The following is a 10,222-nucleotide window of genomic DNA, read 5'->3' on the forward strand; positions in this document are numbered from 1 at the left end:
TTAGGAATCGCCATTCTGTACTGCTTTGTTCCTGCTGCAAACAAAGAAAATTGTGAGTTTTAAAAGTGGTATTAGATTTATGGCATTGATGTCTTTGGCAGCTTGGCTTTGTGCCCATCTTCTTTTGATGATGATTTCAACCTGCTACTAGATGTTTCAATAATACCACTTGCATTTCTGGCCCCGGAGAGCCTTTGACTTTTTAAACGTTTACATGACGGTTGGTCGCGTGGGACTTAATTTTTGCAACTTTATTTTGCCTTTGTAGGCACTTTCAATTTTATTTCCTCTTTTCGAAAGTTTTTTATTTCAAAGCATCAGCCACAATGGCCAATCGGGGTTGACTTGATGCCCCTGCCAAGGCTGGGTGCCTCTTGAATATTAGCTTGTATCAAATGAAAACCCTGTAAATCAGTCTTGTTATCCCTTCTTTGCCTTAGTTTTGGAACATAGTTAGACCGAAAGGGATTCAAAGAACAACAAATAATGGAATGGACAATGAATTTAGACAAGAGATATCCCTTTCGGGGGAAGGAAAGAAAGACTTTTCTAGAGTATATGCGGACTTCAATAAACATGACATGCCTTTTGGACTAGATGCCCGATCTGTGTCCACTGTATGACTCTCAAAAATGCATCACAATGTTTGCCTTGAAACCGAAAAACCTTGCCTAGGACTGTGTCAATGCCAATGGGTGTGAGGATCCTCATTTCGATCAGTGGCACCCTTTGCGGGTTTTTACCAACTAAAATCTCTCATTTCTCTTCTCGCCATCGCCTTATAGTGCTCTTTGCGAGTTTTCACTAACAAGACTCTCATTTTGGTTTCTTTACTCACCATCACCTTGTAGTGCCCGTGAGGGTTTTCACCAATAAGACTCTCTCATTTTACTTCTCTCATTTTGTTGTATCAGATCCAAGTAACTGTATCCTCCAATTCTTGAACATTCTCGTTGATTGATTGGAAGGGCTTGAAAAGGATTTGAGTAAAAAGAATTTGGATTGGATTACAACTTTGGAACCTTTCAGGAAAAACTATCGCCGAACTGTTGTAACATCTGCCCCAGTTTCAACTTTTGGGGGAATGTGGATTTTTGTTTTGGTGTGACTGAACCCCAGAGAGAGGCTGCCTACGTATCCTTTCGGAATCAAGTCAAACGTAGTTCAATAAACTTTGTTTTTGATTTTCTTTTGTTTTGCTTTTTCTTCTGTTTTGTTTTCTTCTCTTTCTTTTTCCTTTCCTTTTTCCTTTTTTTTCATTTTTCATTTCATTTTATTTTTGTCTTTTCTTCTTTTTTTCTTTTTTTTTTCAATAACACAATCAGGTTCCAAAGAGGGTAATCAAAGGAAGGTAACCGAGTCAAAGGGTTAGCAAAAGGATCAATGGTGTTTGGGTAGCGAGAATGAAAGCCTTCTTCATCCCAACCAGAAAACATTAATGTTATATAGAGGATCAAACATAGTACCTTTTGACTACACCTACGTTGATAGTTGTTTGAGGGATATTTCCTTCGATGTTTCCTAAGTACAACACTCTCTTTTGGCAGTACTCTCGTTACAATGTATGGTCCTTTTGACATTTTCAATTCTTTATTTTATTTCCTTAAAATTATCTTCATTGCATTCTGATTTTTGATTCATTATTTCAAAGTCTGACAGCGTTTTAGAAATTGGGCCTGAAGTTCGCAGGCATGTCATGTCATCAAAATCTGCATTTAAAAGAACTAAAAAGAGAATAAGAAAAGTGACAAGATTAAGAAAAGAGACATTCCTAGACAATGAAATATTAATTTCATTTGATTTATTTTTATTTATTATTTTTTTAAAAAAAAATTAAAGATAGAAGGGTTTACATCGGAAAGTAAGACAATAAAGTTAAACATCCGGATCACACCCTGAAATAATCCGAACGCGAAAAGGATAGCAAGACCGGCTACTGAGACTCCCGTCTGATAGGGAACTTTTAGGTTTGGCGACCGTTTTTTGGCTTTTCTCTTGTCTCGCCAATGGCTGTAATGGCCTTCAGTGTCGGATCGAATTCCTCATTTTCACAAATTATTCCGACTACTGGCCTAGTGTTGTGATTAGGCAAGGGATTGTTTGTCACATCATGAGCCTCCTCATCCTGAAGAACTATTGCCTTGACCTCGATGAGGTCTTCCACTGCTCTTTTGAGAGTCTAACAATCTTCAGTATCATGTCCCACTACTCCGGAGTGGTATTCACATCTAGCATCAGCTCAGTGCGAGGGAGACTCGGGGTTTGACCGGTTCGGGTCCACTGGTTGCAACATACCTAACCTGACTAACTTTTGGAACAAGCTAGAGTATGATTCACCAATAAGATTGAAGTGATTCCTTTTGAGGGGCTCTCTTGGGCAAGGATTGTATTGGGGAACCTTTGGTTAGGGATTATATGGAGCTTGGTAGGGACTGGCATTTCTAGGAGGTAGAGCTCGATTTTGTGTATAATGTTGTGGCCGCGTGTAAGATTGCACGTTAATCACCGCATATAGATGCGGTGCCACGACATAAGAAGCATCTTGATGGGGATAATAGTGTTGTGGGACCTCAGAAAGCATATATGATTGGTTGAATGCCATGCGGGCCCCCCTCGAGCTAGAAGCCATCATGACTCTTTCTTCTCTCCCGTTTTTGTTTATCAAACCCCCCGAACTATTCTGAACGGCCTGTGATGCGGCGTTAAAAGCAGCTTGACTCAAGATTCGGCTCGTTTTCAAACCATTTTTGACCATCTCCCCAATTTTGATAGCTTCAGCGAATGGTCTACCCATAGCAGACATCATATTCTGGAAATCCCTCTAGAAAAATAGTGATCAACTCATGATTATCCATGGGTGGCTTAACTCTAGCCGCTTGCTCCCTCCACTTGATGGCATACTCCCTAAAGCTTTCCGTCGGCATTTTCTTCATATTGGATAGGGAATTGCGATCTGGTGCAATATCAATGTTGTACTAGAATTGTTTGACGAAGGCTTGGGCCATCTCGTCCCAGACATGCCAGTGAGAGATATCTTGGTCAATGAACTATTCAGAGGCTACCCCCACAAGACTTTCCCCAAAATAAGACATCAACAATTCTTCTTTTTCACCTGCACCCCTCAACTGGTTGCAATACCTTTTCAAGTGGGCGATAGGGTCGCCATGTCCATCATACTTCTCAAATTTTAGGGTCTTGAACCCTGGTGGAAAATGGATGTGAGGGAACATGCATAGATCACTGAACGAAACACTTTTTGTACCACCTAGTCCTTGTATGTTCTTTATGTTTTGTTCAAGACTTTTCATTTTCCTGGCCATCTCATCTGGCTCAACTGTCTTGGCAAACTTTTCATTTTCTACTGGTTACTCGTACTGAGGAGTCTGATTGTATGGAGCTGAGACCCTGAAAGCCATATTTTGAGAGTTGTATTGGCCACCATAAGCCTGAGGTGGTGGCTCGTTGTTTGGCCTCATCACAGGAGGTGGTGGCGGGATTGTATATACCGGTGCGCCAGACACAACGAGAGGGGTGTTCCTTACCGGTGCGACTGAAGGTCACATATTAGAGGTACCAGGGGCAGCATGGAGGTTGTAGTTTGGCACATACCCTGGTGGTAGAATGTGATCACTCACTGCATGGAGCGGTGATTGAGTAGCCCGGGGTACGGTGGAAGTTCCCTCCGAGGGACCCTGGGGTGGAGGTTGACCGGAAACCCAAGCTTGATATACATCAGACAGTTGTTGTCTCAATTTTCTTATTTCGTTCGATTCTTGCTCAACTGACGGACCCTGGGGATTTTCCCTGAGCAACTCGATTTCATCACTGTTATCCATTACTACCGTTCCCTTTGATCTGGTGAAGTAATGATGTGTTGCCAGTTTCACCACAAACCAACCACCTTAAGCTTACTCTATAAGAGACATCAAACGTGTTAGGGTTAGGCATTTTATAGATATGAATCACACGTAATATGCCACGCTCCTAACATTATCACCATTATTTTTCCTTTCCCTCACACCTCATTTCGATCCCTCATCTTAGAATCGTTGAAAAATATTTTGATCGAACCTTTTGTGGGTTGCCTACGTATCATGTCGCCGCATGAATCAGATTATTACGTAGTTCAGGGAGATCGGGAATAGACTAGCCCATTTTTTTATTTTTTATTTTTTATATAAAGACTTTTAAATATTATTTTTTTTAGTTTTTTTTCTTTTTATGGAATTTTGAATTGTTTTTTATTTTAAAAAAGAAGGAAGTCTAAAGAAGGAAAAAATATTTTGGATTTTGATTTGAAATTGTTTTGTTCTTTTTTTGTTTTTGAATGAAAGACTTCGAAAAAGAAGGAAAATATTTTTGGATTTAATTTATTTTATTTTATTTTCTAAGGAAAGAATTCTAAAGAGGGAATCAAGGAAAGGGAAAATACTTTTAATTTTTTTGTTTTGAAAATTGGGGCCGGAACCGATGAGGTTTGCCTACGTATCTCACATCCGATGAGAATCAAACCCGCGTAGTTCGGTCGGTTTTGACACAATAGGGAAAACATGATTTGTTTTTACTCATTTTGAAATGACTTTTTTTCTCTTTTTTTTTCAAAATTTCGGCAGAGTTTCTATATTTTTCAAATACCGAAATTTTTGAAAATCGGATGAATTTTCTCTCTCCTACTTCTCACTTTTACCTTTTCTCAATTTTTTGTATTTATTCTAGCAACCGGTCAACATGCAAATCAGATCAAACAAAATGCACAAATAGCACGTAGAATGCATCATGATGGTATTTTATTTTTGGGTACACCTGTCCTAGACGGATCCAACCCCTGTGTTGAGTCCCCAAAGTCAAATGCACGTGATGCAAACAAACGTTCCTACTAGGGATCCGACATGAGGCTATGTTATTCTAGATTTAAAATCCTGGGGGGGTATATTAGATCCGGCATGGGGGAAACGTACCGGGAGCACGAAAGTCTACCTGGCCTAGTTACTGATCTAACTTCGTTCTATTTGGGATGACCTCTAACAGAATAGTGGGCCACGCGCACGTGTGCACCATAAATTCAGAAGACTCGGAAGGGAGGCGTAAGAAGGCAGTTTATATAGTTCGAATAATATCAAAGCGGTAAATGAGCAGAAATTAGCACATTAGGCCCACAAACACAGTAATATCAAAAATCAAGAAAGCCAAGTATAGATCACATTACAAGCTCGAATTTTGAACCCTGAACCAGAAGTTCTGGGTTTATTTTTCCCAGTAAAATCGCCAGAGTTGTCACACCTCTTTTTGTCCCAAAAGATATATGTGTTATGGATTGTTGTGGCTTAAAGAGTTTTTTCAATTAAAGTGACAAATTTGAGTAGGGATTATTTTATTTACAGAGTCGCCACTTGGAATTGATTTTTTGGGTGTTCCAAATCACCATTTATTTGAATCCCTAGTCAAAGGAAGGTTTGACTCTATTATTATTGGTCTGCGAAAACAAAGTCCAGGTAAGGAATTCTGTTGACCGGGGAGAAGGTGTAAGGCATTCCCCGAGTCCCGTGGTTCTAGCACGGTCGCTTTATTGACTATATTTGGCTTATATTATTTTTGGATAACCTGTGTTTTATTAGTTCTCATGTTTTACCTATGTCCGCTTTTATTGCTTGATTAGATTTATGAAAATTATCTTGAAATAAGTCACGCGTACGTGTACTCATTTTTGTTTGGCGTCAAGAATCATGTCACGCGTACGCGTACACAATCAATAACATAATTATTATTATTCGAAGTTGATTGGTCAAGTCATGTGAACGTGCACTTATATTATTTTCCTAAACTAATTTGAAATTATTGTAAGACCAAGAGTTTATGGATAGGAAATTATTTGGAAGTCGGGAAATATATTAGTTATTTAAAGTATTGAAAAGTCATCCACACTTAGAAATATTTACAACTTACTACTCTATCTTTGAAATTAGGAGATATTTATCCATTATGGAAGAATGAGCTAATTATTAGTCTAGTGACAAAATTATTGGGCCTGACAGATTTATACTGAATCCAACCCATGTCTAATTCTTTCTTTCCTATTAAATGTGATAACTCATTTCTAGTTCACTTACTTGAACTCCAACGCATGACCCATTAATATAGCAAGATCTTCATTTTTAATTCTAAATAGCAAATCTCATTAAGATGAAATCCTATTCAAATAATCTGGTGACAAATCGCTTGAAACATGTAAAAAAAAATTACAACATGATAATGTGTATAAATAAAACAACACAAAAAATCATCACATGAACCTCTATAAGAACATCACACAAAATAATGAAATAATTAACAAAGGGAGGATAAGCAATGAACCTTTAAGCAAAAATATTCCTTCAAAACTTGATTAAATGCAAAAATAATTCTGAACCGAGCAAATACACCAAACCAAGGGCAAATCGGCAGATGAGCAGAAAATCTAGCGACGAACCTTCTAAAATTCGAACCCGGACCGAAACTCGACTGTACCTCGTGAGGCTGCTGGTTTTTGGCGTGAGAGAGGTGACTATTAATGAAGCTTCACAAGGTGATTTTAGGCCTGAATTTGAGGCATTTTTGGGTCTTAAACGGGGTGATGAATTGTTTGAACTTTCGAAAGAAATAATGAAACGAGTAGAAATTCACTTAGTGCAGAATAAGAATTTTGTTTTCTCTCAATTCTCTCCTCTATTTTTTCCTTCCTTCTCCTCTTTTCTCCTCACATTTCTCTTTTACTTATAGGGAAAAAATTCGGAATTGTTTCAGATTTATTATTTTATTATTTTTTAATTAAAAAGAATTTTCACTTCCCATTTTTCTTCTTTTTTTAAAAGAATAATTCCCCACTTTCTTTTACTTTTATTTTTTAATTTCCCACATTTTTTTACTTTACTTTTTTATTTTCCACTTATTTTACTTTTCTTTTTTTTAATTTTCACTTATCTTACTTTTCTTTTTTTTAATTTCTACTTTCTTTTACTTTTTTAAAAAACAAAAATTCAGCTACCTTTAATTTTATTTTTTAATTCCAACTTCTTTTACTTTTCATTTTTTAAATTTTCACATTCTTTTATTTTTATCTTTTTAATTTTCCACTTTCTTTTACTTTTTTTACAAAAAGCAATTTCCACCTACTTTTACTTTTACTTTTTTTATTCCATACTTTTAATTTTTCTATTATTTTATTCCCATCCGAAAATTAAAAAAATCTTTTTTAAAAATTTTATTTTATTTAAAAATAAAGATAAAAAATAAAGCTAATACTAATAGTAATAATTTGACATTTTAAATTATTTTTAATTCTTACCCTATATAAAAAAATGTAATTAAATTTCTAAAAATATTTACATAGTAGAAAGTGATAAAAATTCAAATATAGTCAAATATTAGGTACTCACATAGGCATTAAGAAAGACTTTTACTCTTCGAAGGAAATTATTTAACACACACACACACACACACATATATATATATATATATATATATATATATATATATATATATATATATATAGCTAGCCTTCTTTCAGTATCCATCAAATTTTGTTATATTAACCCTCGTGAAAGGTTAAAAGTGTGATGACTCAAAAGATTATTTTTAAATTTAATAATTTATTTTTGTGTGCTAAGACCTCGAAAAGAATAATTTATCATACCTCGACTTATGTGCATAGTTAAAAGTTCATGAGAAGAATTATCATGTTCGTGACTTCGAATTGGCAGCCATTATCCACGCTTTGAAGATTTGGAGACATTACCTTTACGGTGTCTTGTATGAGGTATTTACTAATCATCGTAGCATGCAGTATCTGTTCAGGAAAAAAGATCTCAATTTGAGGCAGAGAAGATGGTTGGAGTTGTTGAAAGATTATGATATCACTATTTTGTATCACCCTGGAAAGGCCAATGTGGTGGCTGATGCTTTGAGTAGAAAGGTTGTGAGTATGGGCAGTCTTGCGTATATTCTGGTTGGTGAGAGACCGTTAGCTTCAGATGTTCAGACTTTGGCTAATCAATTCGCGAGGTTAGATGTTTCGGAACCCAGTCGGGTTCTAACTTGCACAGTCGCTCGGTCGTCTTTATATGAGCGCATCAGAGAGCGGCAGTATGATGATCCTCATTTACTTGTCCTTAAGGACACGGTGCGGAACGGTGATACCAAACAGGTTTCTGTGGGGGAAGATGGAGTTCTGCTAATACAGGGTCGTATTTGTGTGCTTAATTTGGATGGGCTTCGTGAATTAATTCTAGAAGAGGCCCACAGTTCCAAATATTCTATTCATCTAGGTGCCGCCAAAATGTATCAATATTTGCGGCAACATTATTGGCGGAGGAGAATGAATAAGGATATAGTCGCATATGTAGCTCGGTGTCTAAATTATCAGCAAGTTTAAGTACAAGCATCAGAGACCTGGTGGTTTGCTCCAGAAGTTAGAAATTCCTAAGTGGAAGTGGGAGGGTATCACTATGGATTTTGTTGTTGGGCTCCCACGGACTCAGAGAATGTTTGACGCAGTTTGGGTCATTGTGGACAGGTTGACCAAGTCAGCACATTTCATTCTAGTGGTGGTTACCTATTCTTTAGAGCGGTTAGCTGAAATTTACATTCGTGAGATTGTCCGCCTTCACTGTGTGCCCGTGTCAATTATTTCATATCAAGGTACGCAGTTTACCTCACACTTTTGGAGGGTTGTACAGCATGAGCTAGGCATGCGGGTTGAGTTGAGTATAACATTTCATCGACAGATAGACGGACAGTCAGAGCGCACTATTCAGATATTGGAAGATATGCTCTGCGCATGTGTTATAGACTTTAGAGGTTCTTGGGATCAATTCTTTTCACTTGCGGAGTTTGCTTATAATAATAGCTACCAGTCGAGCATTCAGATGGCTCCATATGAGGCATTATACGGAAGGCGATGCAGTTCGCCAGTTGGCTGGTCTGAACCGGGAGAGGCTCGGTAGTTGGGTACCGATTTGGTATAGGATGCCTTGGATAAGGTCAAGGTTATTCAGGATCAACTTCGCACAGCTTAGTCTAGGAAAAAGAGTTATGCCGACCGTAAAGTTCATGATATTGCATTCATGGTTGGAGAAAGAATATTGCTCCGGGTTTCACCTATGAAAGGTGTAATGAGGTTCGGAAAGAAGGGCAAGAGGAGCCCTAGGTATATTTGACCCTTTGAGGTTTAAGAGTTACAATGGAGGATTCAGCCGGTAGAAACATCTACCTGGGAGTCTGAGTCGGACATATGGAGTAAATATCCATATCTTTTCACCAGCTCAGGTACTTTTCTAATTCCGTTCGAGGACGAACGTTTGTTTTAGAGGTGGAGAATGTGATGAATCAAAAGGTCATCTTTAAATTTAATAATTTATTTATGTGTGCTAAGACCTCAAAAAGAACTATTTATCATTCCTCGACTTGCGAGAATAATCCGTATAATTTTCCGAAAAGGTTTTATGTGAAAATGGATTAAAATATGAAATAGAGCCTTAAAACTCAACTAAGTTGACTTTGGTCAAATTTTTGAGCAAACGGACCCAGATTAGTATTTTGACAGTTTTGGTAGGCTCGTATCGTGATTTGGGACATGGGTGTATGCCCGAAATTTAATTTGGAGGTCCCTTACTCAAGTTATGACCATTTAATGGAAACTAGAAATTTTAAGGCTAAAGATTTCTAGGTTTGTCCACGGAGTTGACTTTTTGATATCAGAGCCGGAATACGATTCTGGAAATTAGAATAGCTCTGTTATGTCATTTATGACTAGTGTGCTAAATTGGAAGTCATTCCGGATTCATTTAACATATTTTGGCACAAGTTTTGTAAATTGAAAAATTTGAAACTCAAAAGTTCTAATCGACGTGTGAATTATAATTTCGATGTTTATTGATGTGATTTGAGACCCCGAGTAAGTCCGTGTTATGTTACGGGACTGGTTGGTATAATTGGACGAGGTCCCGAGGGGCTCGGCTGAGTTTCGGATGAGTTTCAGATCATTTTTGCAAAAACAAGCAGTTCTGGTTCTGGTGTTTCGCACCTGGGACTTTTGGAGCACATGTGCAGTATCGCTTCTGCGGCTCAGCCATCGCAAATGCGGAAAGCACCGCAGGTGCAGAAATGCCTTGGCAGTGTTAAAACGAAGGCTTCCAAGATTTTTTTCTCATTTTGGTCATTTTGAGCTTGGGTAAGACGAATGTTTGGG

This window comes from Nicotiana tomentosiformis, chromosome 6, assembly GCF_000390325.3.
Source record: "Nicotiana tomentosiformis chromosome 6, ASM39032v3, whole genome shotgun sequence".
NCBI classification, from domain to species: Eukaryota; Viridiplantae; Streptophyta; class Magnoliopsida; order Solanales; family Solanaceae; genus Nicotiana; species Nicotiana tomentosiformis.